The sequence below is a fragment of the Notechis scutatus genome, chromosome 2 (genome assembly GCF_049901735.1).
Source record: "Notechis scutatus isolate UNSWTSFEM ecotype Mainland chromosome 2, rNotScu1.2, whole genome shotgun sequence".
In the NCBI taxonomy this organism is placed as follows: Eukaryota; Metazoa; Chordata; class Lepidosauria; order Squamata; family Elapidae; genus Notechis; species Notechis scutatus.
In genome coordinates this window covers 149,739,735-149,760,843 of record NC_142010.1, presented here as the reverse complement: position 1 = coordinate 149,760,843, position 21,109 = coordinate 149,739,735, and the positions used below count along the sequence as shown (strand labels likewise).

General features: G+C 38.5%; 1 protein-coding gene across 2 annotated transcripts in view; it reads right to left on the bottom strand.

Annotated features, from left to right (window-relative positions):
* Nucleotides 1–21,109, bottom strand: part of SYN1 (synapsin I) — a 110,605-nt gene that overhangs the window by 13,792 nt on the left and 75,704 nt on the right. The gene's annotated exons all lie outside the window — the stretch shown is intronic.

Genomic DNA, 21,109 nt, shown 5'->3' with positions numbered 1-21,109 from the left:
AGTTGTTGGTTTTTTTTCTCCTTCTACTTCCCAGGCCAGCCGAAAGCCTGGAATAATTCCTTGATGGTTTCCCAAGGAAAGTTATTCCTTTGTCACTGCCCGATAGCATTACTGCAATGCACTTTACATGGGGCTGCCCTTGAAGTCTATCTGGAAGCTACACCTGCTGCAGAACAGATTTGGACACACAGTTCTGGATGCTTCTAGTTTTGCCTACATTATCCTTCTGTTGTCCAAGCTGCGCTGGCTCCCAGTTTCCTTTCTTCCAGGTGCAATTCAAAGTATTGGTTACCATCTCCAAAGTCTTACATGGCATAGGTTCTTTGTAGGTCTTCTTCCTGAAAGTATCTGCCTAGCTTACCAAGTCACCTTATGGAATACATTCATACACAGAGAAGGGGGGAGAAGGGGGGGGGAGAGAGAACACAGGTACCCAAACATTTAGCCTTCTGGGAAGTCATCAAAACTGGCTTTTTACCCAGGCATTGGGGTTGAGTGAGGATGTTTGATGTTGGGGCATCCCAAAGGGATGACTAAGGGGCCAGTTTTATGTTTTTATTAGCTTGGGAATCATGGTTATGAGCCACCCAGAGCTGTATTTTAAAATAAGTACCTGAGCAAACCTTTTTAAGTGCCTACTGTAAATACATGAAAAGGGTACTATCCATACCTGACCCCTGCTTACCTGTGCCCCAGCAAGATGAGGCAGATGCTGCCAGTATACCAAGCCCAGAATGAATCTGCTCTCAAAATACGTTCTTCTGAGAAATGAGGAATACAAAATAGTAATGACATCCTTGCAAGTCGTCCTCAATTTACGACTGTAATTGAACCTGAAATTACAGTCCTAAGTCATGACAATGGCTAAGTTAGTGTAATTTACTCCCCCAGAGGATGCTTTTCAGCTTGGATCTGAAAGTGTAGATAATGTAAAATATTATGGCTGGGTTGCCAAAGGGGGAAATTTTATTGCATCTATTTGGAAGTTAAGTTATTTTATTGCATCTATTTTGAAGTTAACTGTTTGGGTTGCCAATTTACTACTGAACTAAACTGAAATATGCATTTATATAAAGCCCTGTTTATCTTAGGATAGGTTTGATAAACCTTTTCAGTTCAGTTCACCTTATAATATGCAGGGTCTGTTCCCCGCAACCTTGTTATTCCTTAAATTGTCCAAAAACTCATAAGGCTGTTCTATCTCACAAGATTTTGAGCATCCCACTTCAGATGTGGTGCAAAATGTCATGTGAGATTTTAACATCTTTATAGGTATTTTGAGGAAGGCTCAGGTAAGAAAGCAGAAATCTTGCAATGCTGCCTTCCCATGACTTTGGATCTTGATATATAATTTAAAAAGATTTTTAGTGTGTACTTATCTAGCCGCATACATGGAATTCTGCCAGAAACCCATTCAGATGATGTTGTTTTCTATTTGTAACTCTCTGTGTCTTACCAACATTTCATCCATAATTTCTCTTACCGTAAAAACAATACATTACAGAAAGGGAGACAGAATACTTGCACAATGACTTTCTCTGGTGATGATGTAAAATAATTGAGGGCTCATTGATTTATATGATTTTGTCCTGTGATTTACTAATATCACTTTGGAATAATATTTAAAGATACAGTAGATAAACCAATTTAAGGGGGGAAAGTTCAGTGTTAAAGATGTTAAATCCTAAAACTCTGGAATTTGACTATTTTTGAGGAGTTATGGTTGTTTCTGGCCTAGGGTGAAGCTAAGAAAATTATTTTGAGGAATTAGAAAAGTAGTAATATTTTTGGTAGTAAGGATTAGATTCAAGAGATATGTGACATACATTTTAAAAAGGCAATTTTATCTCTTAATTAAAAGAGACTCAATGCATTTCCTGGGCATAGATTTTGTGACGTTTTGTAATATTAGACAACATGTTTCCTAAGGTAACTTTAGGAATGTTATTAATACACACACGCACGCGCGCACGCACACACACAAATAGTTTTCACTATTTTTTTGTTTGCTTGTTTTATTTTCATAGGGTTTTTAAATGTATTTTCCCCCTTTCCCCTAAATTCTGTAATTTTTCTATTACTTTCTTACCCTTTTAAAGAAGATTAGATGGGAACTCAGGGGAATTTACTTAAAAGTCACACTGGCTTGGAATTACACAAGTTGAAGCCCAACTTATTGGAGGATACCAAGTTGAGGAAAGCAGGTCCAGTGGTTTGATTCATCACAAAATCCCTCAACTCTCATCATCAGCATGGAATCAGCATGCAAATGATCTTGCCTGTTACACAACCATTGTACAGTCACCAGATATGACTGTCTAAAGTTCATCTTCTTACGTAGGAATTTTGTAATATATGAAGCACCACCAAAATCAAATGTGGATATGCGATGCTCTCAGAGAACCAACTTCAGAAGTTACACTTGTGCCAACGTACATTCAGGACATAGGTGGAGATACAAAAGAACATGTAAAAAGTCCCAATGTGTTTCTAAACCCAAATGGTTTACTGCGAGATACCTATGTATCCAAATATGCTTTATTACCAATATTCACTAAAATCTAAATGGTATATCTAAAATGCCTCATTATGGGAAAACCAAAATCAGTTTCAGTGGATATTTGCGATGCTTCAAGACATTTTTTTAAACATTTACTGTGCCTCATTCATAGAGCTTACAGTATTTGGAGGATGTTTAGACAACGCTTTTCACTTGTAAGATTCCTGAGCTTCCCTATCCTTTGTTTTTTTTTCTTACGCAACACTAAGAATGGAAAAATAATAACTTCCTGGCAGAAAAATTCAGTTTGTTATTAAAATGATTCCATTGGAAGATTTCTACTAATACGCATGTCCTGGTATTATGTGAATAAACAATTCGAACATTACTTAGACAATTCGGATTTGTTTTTAAAAAAGGAAGAAATAGATTGAGAGTAACTAATGGGGATTTCAACCTTTACAAATTAATTGAGCAACATTCTGGGCGCTGGCACCACATTCAAAGATATTGTTATATTATATTCCTTCGTAATCAATTTTTATGGAACGAAAACAAACATGGAAGAAGTAATGGGAAAATACAAGAATGCAGGTTTAAGAAGATGGTATCTACATTGGCTATATAACTGGTAAATGAAATGAGGTGACTACAAAATAAGAAAAAAATTATACCCTCTAAACACACTTGATAGATTTTGCTGAAATGGGTAAACTTCTTTCATTAGAGAAAAAATATCTGCATTTATTGGTGATAGGAAGCTTCTTATGGACATTTTGCAAACAAATTTTAAAAATGAATTTGTGAGACATGATTAGACATGATAGATTATAGAAAGAAGAACAATTATGACATAAAACTTTAGAGAGAGAAGTTAAAAATATATTTGTACTTAGAACTGCTGTGAAGAATATCAGAAGCCATTTTTTATCTTATTTCCTTCTTTTCTATTTCTCTTCAACTTTTTTCTTTTCTTGCACTTTTTACATTTCTGTTATTTTTTCCTTTCTTCTTTATATTAGTTAATGTTTATACCTTCTTGTTTGAAAGTTTTAATAAAAATTATAAAGACTATCAGTCACCTCTAACCCATATAATGTAGGAAGAATCAATATCATGCAAGGCCAGGTGATTGTGGTCTTTAACAGAAAAGATCATTTCAAATTACTGTAGTATTGAAACACCTTTTGGAAATACGGGCAGGATTTTCAAATTTTGCAAATTCTAAACTCTAAAATCTGACTTTTAATATTTATAATGACATAAAGCATGCACATTCGTTTTTTTCTAAAAGAGCGTATTTCTTATTTAGATCTCTACTGGGATAAAATGATAAAATAACAGAAATCATATAGAATTTATTCACAGTGACTGCAAAAGAACTCTTCTCATTGAACATTATTGCAGAGCATTGCTTATACAATTAAAATGGGTTTTTGATGTCCTCAAATATTAGTATTGAATATAAAATACAGGTAGTCCTTAGTGAACAATACCAACTGGGAATGGAATCACTTCCTGGTTACCATCATTAAGGGAATCCTACAGTGTCATTAGCAAGGACCTCAGGCAGTCACCATTTGCAACTTACTGCTGGCTTCCCCATTGACTTTGCTTGTAGGAAGCCAACAAAGATTGCAAATGGTGTCTACAGAAATGTAGGGATGCTCCAATGGACAGAAATTTGAGGACAGGTCATAAATGCCACTCGTTCAGCACTGTCACAAGTTCAAATGATCGCCGAACAGGTGGTTGTTAAGCAAGTAGTATCTGTATTAAGCCAGCTAATTAATATCAAATATAGTTTTGTGAGAAAAATGTTACTGTCACTCTTTTCAGAACTTCTGTAACAGGAATATTTTATCTACTCCCCCCATTTAATGGCTCCCTTTCCTTATACTTAACAAAAGAGTTAATCTTCAGGGTTAAAGCAGGACACAAATTCCAACTGATCTCCAACTGTTAGCAAGTAGAGGGATTAAGCAACAGAGAAACAAGGCTACTCAGGAAAACAATGAATTTCTCATCAAGACCAGACATTCTTTCAAAGGTTGCAATTTTGAAAACCACATGTCAAACTTAATATTAATGTTCAAGGCAAATCCTTGCCATCAACACATCCAGAATACGGAGTAAAAAACAAGGAATTAAGTGAGCAATCCAGGGAAGCTAGAAGGTCTGTCAAGGTATCAGGCAGTAGCAGGGGTTTGATAACCTTGTCAAAAATGTTGACAAACTGCTTACACTTTGAACAGCAAGAGCAAAGATTTTACATACTCTGGCAAAAAACCCACAACTAGCTGTAGTCAGATTAGCAACATGACAGGTGGCCGCATTTAGTTGGTCTTCACTGATTTACAAAATAGTTTAGAGACCCTGGAAAAGGACCTTGGTTCCTTGAAAATGTCAACATCACCTTTAAATAGCCAGAGAAGGGGTAATTTAATTATAGTTTTATTTCCAAGAGGGGAAAAATATTAAGGAACCACATGCCACTTTATACCACATTATTTGTATACTGGTGTAGTAAGGTCACTGAAAATAACTATTACCTAATTTTTTTAAGCCAGCGGGTATGCTGTTGGATCCCCATGTTCTGGAAATCTGTCCTTCGAGTTTAAAGCAATATTTGTCCTCAAATCATTTTGGATTGCAAACAATGCTGGGACTTGTAGTTCTCTAAGGAGTTCTCATAAATGGTACTTTCTAACTATGTATGCAATTTCCATCACATACACTCAGAGGTGGTATTCAGCAGGTTCTGACCAGTTCTGGAGAACTGGTAGTGGAAAGTTAAGGGCTGGAAGATGTCCACAGATATCAGGACACACACTGGGAAGGACACCAAACTTAGAGAGGAACCATAAACTAGAGATATTTCCATGCTTTGTTTCCAGCACTCGCCCATACGCATGTCCGTCCTCTTATTCAGTTGTCACAGCTGCAGCCCATGAAGAGGATCAAGCCCCCCCCCAGTAGACCATGTCTCTCCCTTATCCTCTCCTCCCTGCATGCCCTAGGATGGAGAGGGGATGGTCCTGGGTCCTCCACTGACTGCCCAGCCGGCCTCTGCCCTTCCCCAGCCTCCTCCACAACCTCTGGAGCCATACTTCCAGTCCCTGTCAGCTGTTCCTCCTCTCCCTCAGAATCAGTCTCCACCAGGGGCAGTCAGTGGAGAGAACACACCTGTGTTGTGTGGTTAATTGCTTGATTTTTCACATTTGCCTTATTATAAATGGCATCTACTTTACTTGATGTGGAAATGGAACATACGAAGAAAAAAGGCAGGTTTTTAAACCTTTCAAACCATGCTGTACTTTGGACAAAAATCCCCACCAACAACAGCGCAATCTCTTGAGATATTATTAGCATTTTTGAAAGATGGAATTATTCTTAGGAGGCCCACACAGAATAGGTTTAAAATATTTTCTCCTTTGATCAGTTCGAAGCTTAATCAGTGATTCCTCCTTGCCAGCTCCAGTGAAGAAGACAGTGAATAATAATAAACACGCGTAGTGCCAAACATAGTCTGGACTTTCATTTCACAAGATCTTGTATTCTCCGAATACTTAAAACTCCTACTCTGATTCCCACTAAAAATGCAGTCCTAACAGGAAACTTATGAAATGATGCTCTACTCCCATTACATACAACTTTTTCATGTGGTAATTACTGGCGCAATTCCAGTCAGCAGAATCATTGTGGGAGCAGAAATGAGGGAAGACATGATCTCAGCGGTACCTCCAAACACATCCACTCGGTCAGAGCATCATTTTGCAGAAGGCTGTGGGCTTCCCCACTCCTGCCCCCCCTCCGCCTCACAATTACACCACCTATTTTTTTACAGAATACCGTGATGTTAAATTCTTCTGTCACTTCCCTATCACATTGCTGTGGATTCATCAGTCCTGCCAGTGTTCCAAGATGCCCAGATCTCTGACATATCGTTTTCTCACCTTTGATTTTAAGAGAACAGTCCAGTCCCTGCCAAATTAAACGCACTGCACACGTGCTGCAATTGATGTGAGCTATATAGTCTCAAGACCTAGTTTGCAAAATGGGTCCAGGAAACAGGGAACAGCCTCAAAAAATGTCAAGCTTTTGTATCCCACAACTGTGATTATTTTTCTATCCAGTTCGCTTCATTCTATGCATAAACATCACTTTGCTGTATTGTGTTGCACATCATTTTGCCCCTTTCCCCTGATACTCTATTTCCCTTTCAGGCCTTAAATATCACTGCACAGTTTTAAGCAACTGCTGGGCGACCCTGTTTTAGAGAGAGGGGGGGAGGGAGAGAGGGAGGGAGGGAGAGAGAGAGAGAGAGAGAGAGCACAAAAACCTCAGCAGAACCATGCAAGATCACAACGTCTTACAAGATTTATGTGCTAACATGATTTTATTAAGCAAAGTACCATTTGGTCCTTGTACTCTCCCAAACCCTTTTATCTGAATCCATAACACTGCCTAGGGCCTGTGAGGATAGAGCTAGTTCTGCCATATATGCTCAGCTGAAGATGAGGTGATGGTCTCCATCCTTCTTTCTCAGAACGGAATAAGCAGAATGATGGCAGTCTTCTAGCAGATAGAAGTTTACTGCCAGGGCAGTCGGCGTTCTAAAGTGAAGGATACATATGCATGAGAAAGCTTTGGTTGCTGTGTGTGTCACAAGAGCCCAGTACTCTGATAGAATGCCAAATCAGAGAAGAGTGCATGAAGACATAGGGGAAAAAAGTTCTGGAGATTATCCCTCCAAAATTTCCAGTTCCAAAGCTGCCTCCCCCAGCCTTGCCACTTGCAACCTGACAAGGTGCATCCCCTCAACTCAAAATCCCTGCCCACTGTTTCCTCTTTGGGGCCCATTCTGTTGCAATCCCAATTGCGATTACTACCAGCACTTTGCCCCCACACATAAATATCCGCCAGGCTTCCCACCCGTTTTGCTCAGAGGGGCGAGAGCAGCTGTTTCCAACTGAGGCCTGGCTCTCAGCCCAGCTTGAGTTTCCTTTTCAGACAAATGCCTGGCTATTCACCAGTTCCAGGAACAATGGATTATTCAAGGAAAGTGAACCACCCCCATATAACTAAACACACAAACTGTTAACGCTCCATCCATAGAAGCAACTACAGTGCAATGGGTTTGTCTGAGAGGACGCAGCCATGCTCCAAATAACCATATCTGCTTTCTTCTCACTAACCTCACTGCCCACTCAGAGCCAAGATTAGGATTTATGGTTCCTGGTTTCAAACTCAACCAGGTCTAACCGCAGAGAAAATAAGAATAGAACTTTTAAGTCTTGGATCTCGGTTACATGCTAAACGACCAAAAGTTCATTTGATGTAGATGACATAAATATCCTGCTTTTTAAGCTCTAACCCAAAAAGCTTTTAAAGTAATTTACGCCCAAAGTTGTGTTTACAACGCATACTTTGTATATGAAAAGTTTCTTACTGAATCTGCTTGGCTTCAGTTTAACAGATTGAGGGGAAAGATCTGTCTCATCATTTTTTAAATATAATGGGGGGGGACTTTAAACATAGTTTTCTGCAACATACTGATAGATTTCCCATCACTATACCATATTCATTCTATGAATGAAAATTAATTGAATTTATTCCCAAGCCACTTTGGTATTATTTCTTCTCCAGCCCAGAACTATTTCTCTTTCACCAACTTTCAACTCAAAGAACCTCATTAGTTTATTCATTCTAAATTCAAATTTCTAATTCAGATTACCAAAGAGAAATATAGTGTGTGCAGTCAGTAGAAATGCATGGTAAATTAGACAGATTTTTCCTCTAAAGAAAGAAAAGGCTAAAGAAAATTGTAACTTTGAAGGTTTCTCACTAAGGACACAATTAACTTAAGGAGAAAGTATCAGCCTAGCTCTCTTGCCAATATGTTGTTTTTCTACAAGAAGTTTGCTCAAAAATGCTACATCTATGCCTAGCCCAAAAGAGATTGTTCTCTGTGCATTCCCACTTACATTCCCACTTACAGTATTCACCTTATTGTATTGCTCTCACAACAATGCTCCAATTTGCCTTCATAATAGCTTGATTAGATTGTATGATAGTATGATGGACACGGTCATGAAAACTACGGCTGAAATAATTCTTCATTCAGGAATTTCAGATGGCCCCAATCTTCTAACCCTGCACATTTTAAAAAAAGGTAAAGGTTCCCCTCGCACATATGTGCTAGTCATTTCCAGCTCTAGGGGGCAGTGTTCATCTCTGTTACAAAGCCAAAGAGCCAGCGCTGTCCGAAGACGTCTCCGTGGTCATGTGTTCAGCATAACTAAATGCCAAAGGCACACGGAATGCTGTTACCTTCCCACCAAAGTGGTCCCTATTTTTCTACTTGCATTTTTACATGCTTTCGAACTGCTAGGTTGGCAGAAGCTGGGACAAGTAATGGGAGCTCACTCCATTACACGGCGCTAGGGATTCAAACTGCTGAACTGCTGACCTTTCTGATCAACAAGCTCAGCGTCTTAGCCATGTTTAGCTGAATCCTAAATTCTCATGGATTCTGTCCATTCACCATCTTCAAAGCAGGGTCCTCCATGCATTTACCTCCTGCCAAACAAGTTTTGTAACCCAAATAGTGAATGATAAAGTTTCCAAAGGCCAGAACAATGGGAGATAACCTAAGTAAAATCTCTCAAGCACTTGAAAAATTCTATTTTCATCAGATGTTTGATTTGCACAGATTTCCAATGTGGTTTTTTTTTTTAATATTGCTTGATTGACAATGCAAATCTAAGGACTTTGGGGTTTCTTGAACAAAGGAAAGGTTATGAGGCTACTTACTTGGATTTTTTTGACATTTTACTCAGGATCCTCTAATGCCCTTTGAATAGTATTTTAAGATACCGTGTTTCTCATATAATAAGGCCGGGTCTTATTTTTTTTTGAGCCCAAAAATGGCTAGGCTGTCTTTTTCGGGGGACTTAATTTCCCCCCCTTGCATCTTCGGGCAGGTGGCGACGGCTTGGATATTGACCTCGGTGTTGGTGGGGCACTTCGTATTGGGGTCAATGCAGGCAGCACCAAATCCGGGCGTGCAACAAAGTACTTCCTAACGGCAAGCCCCCGCCATTCCCCATTTCGCATGTTTTAATATAGGCCTTAATTTGGAGGGAGGGGCTTAATTTCATTTCATGCCTATAAAACATGCTGGGACTTCCTATTGGGGGAGGCCGTATTGTTGGAGAAACAGGGTAATTCTGTAAGTCAAAAGCATACTTTTGACATTCTGCATCACACCGATGGATGGTATGCTATGCAACCAAGAGTTCAAGTTGTTTGAAAATGAAAGTAAATCAACCAATTTGGATTGATTACTAGAAAACCAGAAGCAGCTTTCTGCTCCAGAAATTGGTCTGGGTTCTAAATTTAAAAAGTTTAGCAATCGGAAAATGAGTTGGAATAACAGACTGCTGAGGCTGAACAAAGATCTGGGAACAAGATAATCTTTTAGTTTGAAGGAATCCTGCTAACAAACTACCAAGAGGCCAAAATTTGTGATACAGTAGAAATGGAGGAAGGGTCTGCTGAGGAGCCATTTATGACGGCAACGGAGTACACATCTGAAAAGTTTAATGAAGAGATCTGGCTGGAGGGAACTTTTGGCAAATAGACCTGGAAAATGAGTTGCCTCAGAAGCCAAAACCCCAAGGAATAACTGAAGAAAGGCGGCGGCGGAGGGAACCCTTGTATCAGATTTAAGAGAATTGGAGATTATAGAAATCGGGTTAGAGGAAAAAAAACCACTTAGACTTTATTGAGTAGGAAATACTCTTTTGGACTTTAGCAACAGTAATTGAGTACATACTACCTAATTAAGGCTACACTATTTGATGAGTAAAACTTCACCCATTCTGGATTATCATTTAGAAAGGCCCCAGGTAGTGGTATCAATCAATTTCTATATCATAGAATTAAATTAACTACATTAGATGAGATTTTGATAGAAGTGATTGGATTACTATTTTATAGTTGAGGTCTGTTAGGGACTTTTTATAAAAACAACTAAACGGCCAGACTGAAGCCAGACTTTAGTTCCCCAAACTGTTAAAAATGAGGAACACAAAAGAATGCTAGGCACAGGAAAAATAAAATAAAATTTCGCCACAGGAAATATTGGGGGAACATATTGACAGCACAGAAGAATTAGCCATGATTCACTGCAGGGTTTGAAGCATACTTTAACTTTCAAAAATAACACGGTTTATAATACAATTGCAAAATAATACAATTTATTTTAGTTATCTATTATATGTATACCCTCCACAAATGCAAAATTCTTAGCAGTTTACAATAAGTAAAGCAAGACAGGAATATACATTACAAGCATTTTAGTTCCAGAGTAGGAACTAAATATGTAACATTCTGAAATCTTAAACCCCAAAGCATTTTTAAAAAATAATCAAACTTGGCATTCCATAACTTCCATATCAACTTCCATAACTCTTTGGAGCCACTCAATTTTTCTTCTTCTTCTATTTTATTTTTAAGAGTTTCCAAAGGCCAGAACAATGAGAGACAACTAATTTCTCAGGGAAGAGTTTTCATACGAGAGATACTGCTACTGAGAAGCAGTGTCTATGGGCCTCTACTTCATAGAAACAAGGAATTGCCAATTTCTCCTGAAACACATGGGTTGGAAGGTGTCAAGTAACTTGGAGCTATGTAGGAATTTGTAGGTGAGAACCAGCAATTGCACATGGAAGCTAACAGAAAGCCAGCATAGGGATTTGAGCATACGTGTAATAGGTTGATGATGAGGTTGCTATGTTTGGCCCCAGTCAGGAAAGCTCGTTGAGTAATTTTTCCAGCCATTTTTTTCCCCAGTCCATCTGACTTCACAGGGTGGTTATTGTGGGAAAGAAATAAGAGGTGGGAGCATGGTGTATGCTGTGTTGAACTCCTGAAGGAAAGACAGGATACAAATCTAATAAACTGACCCTCAAGTTCTCCTATGATTTTAGTTGAAACTTAAAAAGTTATGTTTGGAAGACATTGTAAAAAAGTTACTCCTTTCCTCCGTCCATCCTTCTTGAATATTTAATGACAAGTTGAAAGCAAAATAAACACTACTTTATAGTATGTTTCACTGAGTCACTGAAAAGAAAGAAAAACAACATTTAAGCGGATGAAACTTCTGTCTATCCTTGTTCAGACTTTGGAGTAAGCAGAAATCTAACGGATTTCTTTAATGCTCTGGAGAGCAGCTTTATGCAAAGCTTTCTGCATTTTCAGTGAGATACTTGATTCAGATTGATATATATGAACCAGTGGTGGGATTCAAATTTTTCTACTACTGGTTCGGTGGGCGTGGCTTGGTGGGCATGGCGTGGCTTGGTGGATGTGGCAGGGGAAGGTTACTGCAAAATCTCCATTCCCACCCCAATCCAGCGGAAGGTTACTGCAAAATCCCTATTCCCTCCCCACCCCACTAACCTGCTTCCCAGCTCCGTTCTCCTGTGCAGGGCAACAAAAGGAGACCCAGCCGATCAGCTGGGACTCGGGGGGGCAGAGAATAGATGGGAGCGGGGCCAGTCAGAGGGGGTATTCGCCAGTTCTTCGAACTACTCAAACTTTCCACTACCAGTTCTTCAGAACTGATCAGAGCCTGCTGAATACCACCTCTGATATTAATTCTCAGTCCACGTGTCATGTTATAATCTATTTTACAAATTGAGTGATATTTAAAAAGCAACTTAACTCTGCAGTATGGCTGGTGTTCACGTCTGTAATTATAAACTATATTCCAGTGTTTCTCAACCTCAACAATTTTAAGATGGGTGGACTTCAACTCCCAGTTATGCTGATTGGGGAATTCTGGGAGTTGAAGTCCACCTATCTTAAAGTTGCTGAGGTTGAGAAACACTGCTAAATGCCATTTCAAATTTCACCCTCATCTTAGGTAATATACTTTTCTCCCAAGTGTCATTGCAATTCTGATATATCCCACAGGATTTTAGTTTGGTCTACAAATATCAAGGATTTATTGGGGCTTTTTAAATAGTTGACAGAGATATAAGGTAGCTCTGAAAATTGTTAAAACATACAGTTTTATTGAGTAACACTCTTAGCTCTATCTCCTCATCATGCCCTTTCATCATGTATGTATTTTTCCCTGATTTTTATTTTTGATTCCTGTTCCAATGCCAGCATTGTTGCCTGCTTTTTCCTGATCTTCAGATAATTGTAAAATAGAGTGGCCAATCCTTGTGACCAGAAGAATCTAAACAGGCAGAAACATGAGGGAACACATAATGCTGAGTACTCTCCGTTCCTGGGGCCTCTGTATTATTTTCATAACGACTTTACTCATCTTGGACACCACCAAAAAAAAAGAAAATAAAAACTCTTAATTTCTTCCCAATGATGAATGGAAAAATCTATTTTCCCTTTTCAACAACAACTTCCTCAGCCTGATTTTTCTCAGCCACACATCCAGTAACCACAGGTGATCTTTTTCCTAACCCCAGCTCATTCGTCATACTGCTGGATAATTTGTGCCAAGAAATCTGCTATCAATGAAATGGCTCATCACTTTGCATCTCAGCCAATCAGATTTCCATTCCATCATAGATGCCTGATTGCATTCTGTTTGTGTGGTTCAAAAAAGTTCAAAGAGCAATTGATACTTCATACAAATGCAAACACACAAAAAATATGCTTCTTTCATCTTCTAGTAAGAGATTGTTCTAGAACAGGGGTCCCCAACCCACAGTCTGTGGACTGGCACCGGGCTACGGCATGCCATAAACTGGGCTGCACAAACAAGTGAAGCCCCATCCATAGGATACAGGCAGCACACAAAACCACACCCACTCCGGTCCTCAGAAAAACCTCTCTCCATAGAACCGGGCCCCGATGCCCAAAACATTGGGGGCTACTGTACTAGAAAGTACAAGAATCTGTTTGTAAGACAGAGGAAAATGGTTCACACATTTCTCTGGCTATTGGCACATCAACAAAGTAACTTAATTCTCCCTGTCGATTCTCCTTTAAAAGGCTTTGAAATCTATCTATCTATCTATCATCTATCTATCTATCCATCTATCTATTAATCTAATCTAATTTAATCTAATCTAGGATGGAAATTGGGCCATTCCATAAATAGCAAACACCTGCATAAAGGAACACTGCAATGATTTCCTCAATTATATGAAAGGGAGATTTTGGCCATATTCAATGATAAGAAGGAAGAAGATGGTAAATGGGAAAGGGATACTCAATCACCAGGAAGTGAATACAGCCCATCGCACGAATTACCAGCCAGAATAATGCAGTTGACACAGAGATGGTATTCAGCAGGTTCTGACCAGTTCTGGAGAACCGGTAGCGGAAAATTTGAGTAGTTCAGAGAACCGGCAAATACCCCCTCTGACTGGCCCTGCCCCCATCTATTCTCTGCCTCCTGAGTCCCAGCTGATCATTGGCTGGGTCTTCTTTTGTTGCCCTGCATAGGAGAATGGAGCTGGAAAGCAGGTTAGTGGGGTGGGGAGGGAATGGGAATTTTGTAGTAACCTTCCCCCAGGAGTGGGGAGGGAATGGAGATTTTAGAGTATCTTTCTCCTGCCACCTCCACCAAGCCACGCCCACCAAGCCACGCCCACCAAGGCACACCCAGAGGACCGGTAGTAAAAAAAAATTTGAATCCCACCACTGAATTGACAGCAATCCACTACAGATCTTCTGTTTCTGAGAGATTGCTCAAATTCCAGTTGGAATGTATGTAGAGATGAGACTTCAGATATCTCCCCTTGTGTAAATTCCACTCAGCATAGCAAGTACAATCCCCCCCTTCATATTTCTTATTCTCAAAATTTATAATAAATATAATAAACATGACATTGAAGCCGGTGAGGGAGGATTTTCAGTGCAAACAAATAGTGGGCCAATCAAAATATGTACTGATTAAGTAATACTCTGAAATTGCTTTTTTTATTCAAAAGTAAATCACCTACATAAATGTGCTTTTTAAAACTAAGACTTGCATACGGTTTCCTGCCTGATCAGGGGGCTGGACTAGAATACTTCCAAGAACTCTGTTATTCTGCTATTCTTGGTATTCAGCTGTTTTGAAAACCTGAACTCCTGCATCCAGTATAACAATCAGATGTTTAGCCTGGTTCTACAGAGCACTCGGTCTTTGTCAAAGAGCAACTGGTATTTATTATAGGGGGGTCGGGAGAGACTGTAAATGGAAAGGCAGCTCAAAGAGGGTTATTACCAAAAGTTAAAATAGTTTAAGCCACCTTCTGGCTAATAATGCCTCATAATCACCATCAACATCAGGGAGAATTATAGGTGTCTTAAAATGAGGACTAATAGACTGAGAAAGTTTCTTTTCCAAGGCAAAAATTGTCTTGAATCAAACAGTACATTTATGATTTAGTTCTATGTATAAAATGGCATTTTAAAACTATCTAACTTAATATATGTTTTAAATAGGTTTTAGACTAGGTTTTTCTAACATCTTCTTATTGTTATCATTACTTTAATTATTTTACTTTTCAAATACTGTGTAGTGTGATTGTGATGTGGTGTTTGGGGCACTGTGCTGGAGTAGCTTTAAAATTTCATTGTATTTTGAATGCAATGACAATAAAGGTATTCTATTCTATTCTATTCTATTCTATTCTATTCTATTCTATTCTATTCTATTCTATTCTATTCTATTCTAATGATCAGAATTGGCTTTCAAATGGATAGCTGTTTGCCAGTAGTACTGAATTAAAGAGCATTACAGAGTGAGGCAATCCTTTCCTCTTTAACATAGGTCAAGAAGTCATGGAAGACCATGAAAAAAAAATCACAGAATGAAAAATAATAATTTTGAACACCCGGCAAAATTACATAAATTGTGTGATATAAGCTTCATTTGGAAATTCCAAAGGTTATTTTGAAAGAATAGATCGTTGTGCCACATTTCTCCAGGACTCCAGAATAGTTTCTCTGACTAATGTTGCTGATAGTCTCTTTACACTATAAGCAGATAATATTGGCAGATTATTCAAGTACAAAATATGTGTAAATAGGCCTGTCTGGACATGTACACCCAGAATGCATACTTTCCTGTGACTGTCTCCAATAGCCATCTAATTAATCATCTGTGAACAAATGTAATCCTGCCCAATCTCCTAAACTATAATTAGGGTATTCAAAGAGATGATTATGTTCTTTCTCCCTTCCGTTTGCATATGAATTTCACTTTTCCTGTAAAGCTGTATCTGTCCTACAATACAAGAAGCAAGCTATCTCACTTAATATGTCACGTAGCAAAATTATGAATTATAATTTGGACCTATGATCATTGACAGCATCAGCATCAGCATCATGTCCTTATGAGGTCTGAAAATTAAATGAAAAGCAGGGAATTGTTTACGAAGAGACAAGCTTTATAAGCCACTAGGTTGACCTCACATTCCTTAACACGGTTAGAAAATAGTCTTACAGATGCCCTGTTTCTTAAGTTTCACACTTGCAACATCTATTCTTTCAAAACCAGTGTCAGTTAAGCCTTTTTGCCCAGCCCTGACTATGCCCTCTTCTTTGAACTGGATGTTCCAGTCTCATCTTAGAAAGAAGATGAGGCTGGGAGGTTTGCACAGTTGATACAGTCCTGTGATAGAGCTTTCATGATGTTCTCTGCACAAAACCACGGCTTCAGTTTGTGCCAGATCGTTCCTCACCTCTGCTGAGCTAGAGTTCGTGAGCAGTCCTGAAGAAAAGACCAGAAGTCTTCTGAGTCATATACTAATGTGCAATTTTAAAAGCTACTATTACAACTCTTTATATGAGCCATGAACCCAGTATCAGGAAGAAACTAGACGAGCAATAGCAGCGGCATATTTTTTTTGTGATACATGATCTTGCACCATCACTGAGATCAGATCAAGAGAAGGGACGACAATGGAATCACCATCTTTTCCAGATCCCTTCACAAGTGGATTACTGCCTTCCTGTTAAACAAGCAACAAATAGTAAAAGTAGGAAACACCCTTTCAAACCCTTGCATCAGTTAACTGCGGTGTCCCCCAAGAGAGCATTCTAGCACCCACACTCTTTACAGTCTATATAAATGACCTTTGTGATCACCTTATAAGCAACTGTGTCCTCTTCGTTGATGATGTAAAACTATTCAACACCACCGACAATGCTACTATCCTTCAAAGTGACCTTGATTATGTGTTTCAATGGTCAAACAGTTGGCAACTCCAAATCTCGACCAACAAATGCTCTGTCCTACACATTGGTTAAAAAAAAAAATCAATACACCAAATATAAGCTAGGCAGATATGACCTCGTTGACGACCCTCACTCTGTCAAGGACCTCAGAGTTCTCATATCGAATGACCTAACCATCAGCGTTCACTGCAACAGCATTGCCAAAAAGGCATTAAGAGTTGTAAATCTAATTTTTCGAAGCTTCTCCTCTGGTAATACTGATTTGCAAACTAGGGCATACATAACCTTTTCTCGACCAATACTTGAATATAGCTCCGCTGTCTGGAATCTGCACTGTATATCAGACATTAATACTATTGAGCGAGTCCAGAAGTATTTTACAAGAAGAGTACTACACTCCTCTGTTCGCAACAGAATACCCTACACCACCAGACTTGAGATTCTAGGCTTAGACAACCTTGTACTACACCGGCTAAGATTGAACTTAAGCATAGTGCATAAAATCATATGTTACAATGTCTTATCAGTTAATGAATATTTCAGCTTTAACCACAACAGAAGAGCACACAACAGATACAAACTTAATGTAAACCACTCCAAACTTGATTGCAGAAAGTACAATTTCAGCAACAGTGGTCAATGTCTGGAACTCACTACCTGATTCTGTTGTCACATGCTCAAACCCCCACTCCTTTACCCTTAAGCTAATCTCTATTGACCTCACCCCATCCCTAAGACGTCTGTAAGGGGCGTGCATAAGCACACAACCGTGCCTACCGTCCCTGTCCTATTGTCCCCAATTATTAGTTCCTATTTCATGTATTTAAACATGTTTATTCTTATTTCTATTATATTCTAAGTGTTTGTCTAAATAAATAAATAATAGATAGATAGATAGATAGATAGATAGATAGATAGATAGATAGATAGATAGATAAATCTTTTTAATCATCTGTCACAATATTCTGCCCAGAGTTGCTTTGGATGATGAGATGGGTAGCATATAAATTTAATGAATAAAGAAAATTAAAATATCCTGTTCCAAAAATTGAAAATAATTAAAAATATTCACTAATAATGCTGTAATTGACAATGTATGAATTTGCTTGGGGCAGCATGACCTGCTTGTGACCCACCAAAGTGAGTGCAGAACCTAGTATCCGTGTATTATGGGCTATTGGTTTCTTGATCATTCAAAGGTGGTTAGTTTAAAACTAGAGGTGTGTCTAGCATATCTTGGCACGGTGGAAAAAGCATGGGGAAACACTGTAAGAATAATGCAACTAAGTCAAGTGAAGTAGGAGCTGACAGAAGAAGCCCAATGTATTAATTATCCTGTAGATGCTTTTGTCATCCAGTTCTCATGTACAATTCTGCTGTCTTTTCTCTTGACAGCTCCAGAATCCCTGCCGAAAATTGTCCTCTCTCCCTCTATAAGGCAGCTCCTTCTCCTGAAATAGCATTTTCTCTTTGCCTACCAAGCCACCATGCCTGAGTCATTCTATTCCATGTCTTCTCTGTCAAAGAATGAACTCACTTAAACTCTGCAGCTTCCGGCTTTCTTCTCCTCACCTTACAAAGCAGCTTGGTTGTATATCATGGGATATCCTGAGTCTACATACCACAATGTTAATATTGGCACATTGGTGAATTACCAACATTGGTAACGTTGGTGAATGGAAAGTTGCTCTCATCACTTACCTCACCTCTCATACACTCTGCACTCTGAGGACCCACAACTATTTTGGCATACATTTCCTGTACTAGAATCCACCAGATTGTATTTATGGAGCTTGATACGTACCTAATATTGCACAATTAAAAAATGACAGGAAACTACCACTAGAAAGTTCAGAATCGGTAACTGAAATCACGTAAGCAAACAGGCACACTTAATACTAGGCTTTATTCTGATCTCCCTTGAACTTTATTCTTTAATATTTATAATCCGGTTCTTCTTTCATTGGTTGAAAAAATGAAATAGGAGGAGGAGACATCTTTGTAGAGCTAAGTAGTGGAAATCCCAAAAGTGCTTTATCAAAAGACAGCTGGACTCTGTTTTGTGGCGGAAGCTTCATTTCCATTTTGCCTACTTCTTTGCAGAAAAGCCACAGGGCTTTAGGGCATTCACTATGAAAAACCAAACAGCAATATTGTCTCTAATCACACAGCCAGAGCCTTACATCAAGTTCAGCTGTTTACATCACGCACTGCAATAGTCTGTCAGGACTGGCACTGATTCTCCAACATCTCAGAGAGAAAGAGATCTCATCACTTGATGCCCAATCCTACCTAGCTAGAAATGCTAAGACTTGGACACGGATATTCTGCAATGCATACAAGTAAATGAACTAATGCTGAGCTGCAGTCTCAAAAGCCTAGTTAAATGGGCATATTAAAATTAAACATCATCCATACAATACTAATGATGACTTTTCTTTCATTGTGGACTCGTGGCACAGTTTTAGCACAACAGACATAAACTTGGTGATTTAAAACACAGCTGAAATAAAGGGTTTGTAATACCAAAACAAACACATGAAAATATATGCTTGATGTCAAAATGATTTTCAAAGATTGGGGAATGGAACCAGTAGCATGTGAAAGTGCCTTCAGAGGCAGCTACTGAATTATTAACTAACTGTGAAAGGCATTGTCCGTAGAGATGAAATTGTGAAATTGTATTGTCAGATTCTAAATATCAACACAGCATAGTTATTATTATCTGATGCTAGTTCTTGAAATGCACATTCGGTATAAATCCCTCAACCAACTGGATTGGGGGAAAAAATCATGGTGGAATCTGCATTTGCAATTTAACTGATCATCCAAAAGCTTATGCGAAAAGAGTTTCAAAGCCTTAGTAACAATTCTATTTGTGCATTTAATCAATGCAAAGGCCCTACCCAATGCATCCCAAAATAAGTTAATGTATTGTATAGAAGTTCTTCTGCGGAAATATGTAGAAAAAAAGGACACCTGGCCAGATCCAGTAGCCTTAGTTTCAAATATTTGGCGTACTCTGAGAAGTTCATTCATAGCTTCATAAATCATTTTGACCCCGATTCAATAGCAATAGCACTTAGTCGCTTCATAGTGCTTTACAGCATTCCCCAAGCGGTTTACAAATATCAGCATATTGCCCCCAACATTCTGAGTCTTCATTTTACCGACCTCGGAAGGATGAAAGTGCTGAGTCAACCTTGAGCTGGTCAGGGTCATACTCCTAGCTATGGGCAGAGTTAGCCTGCAATATGGCATTCTAACCACTGCATCACCTAGCTCATGCTACTACTGTTCCATATTCTTCTCTCCTAAGCTTGCCTTGATGCACAGAATCTGGCTTGAGTAAAATCATGTTCAACCTGATATAAAATGTGTTTTAAGATAATAAACCAAAATAAGCCACAATAATCCTACTTTATTTTCCTGATTAAGCAACATAATAGACCCCCCGTATGAATGTAGCTGGCAAGCTTATGCACGCCAATCCATAGCAGCCAAAACCTTTGCACTGCTGCCAGCACAATGTTGGATAAAGTGCACAATAACAACATAAAGTGCACAATAACAACATTTGCTAATGGATTTATAATCTATGGTTTGTTTATGAAACAGTGGCCAGAGTGCAGATCTGACCTGTTGTTTGGCTAAACAATGCAGTATTTTTTGCTTTCAATTTAATTCAAATTTGAATTTCAGGAAGTAATCACACAAAAGTTTCTAACCCTTAATAACTGACCCATGTATCTCATTTGATCTATCTACAAACAAAAGTTATACATATTCAAAAACAAATATGAGGTACTTTCATTTCTGGGATTATACAATTCAGAAGAAGGACTGGCAGAATTTATTCTATGTTCAGAATTTACAAACGAAAAATGAATCATATCTGTGTGAACCCTGGTTTCCATTTCCCAATGGCATAGTCTACTCTAAACAATATTTTTTCTATATTTATTATGTAACTTTATGCTTCAACAGCTCAAAAAACAAACCCAGAAGATGTTTTTTTCCAAGATATTTTTCAAAAAATTACATCAAACCACAAAGTATATAAAGTATGCCTCAAAAATATCCAGAAATCGGCATTCTTCCTGAGAATTTTAAATAAATAGAAATTTATTTAATTTCTATTCTGCTACATACACACATTAACAAAAACGCTATTGTCAGGAGCTGGGAACTACACATAATCTAATGATACAAGAGAGGGCTTTCTTGGGTTTGTTCTTCCAGGTTATGAATGCTCTTCCCAACTGGAACCATCAAGGCCCAACTGAGCCAATTTTATTTTATAAATAATTTATTTTAGGGCCAAAATTAAGACCTGCCTATAGTCTGAATATTTTGGCTTATATTTATTGTAGTCTAACGTTGTTCTGTGGCTGATCT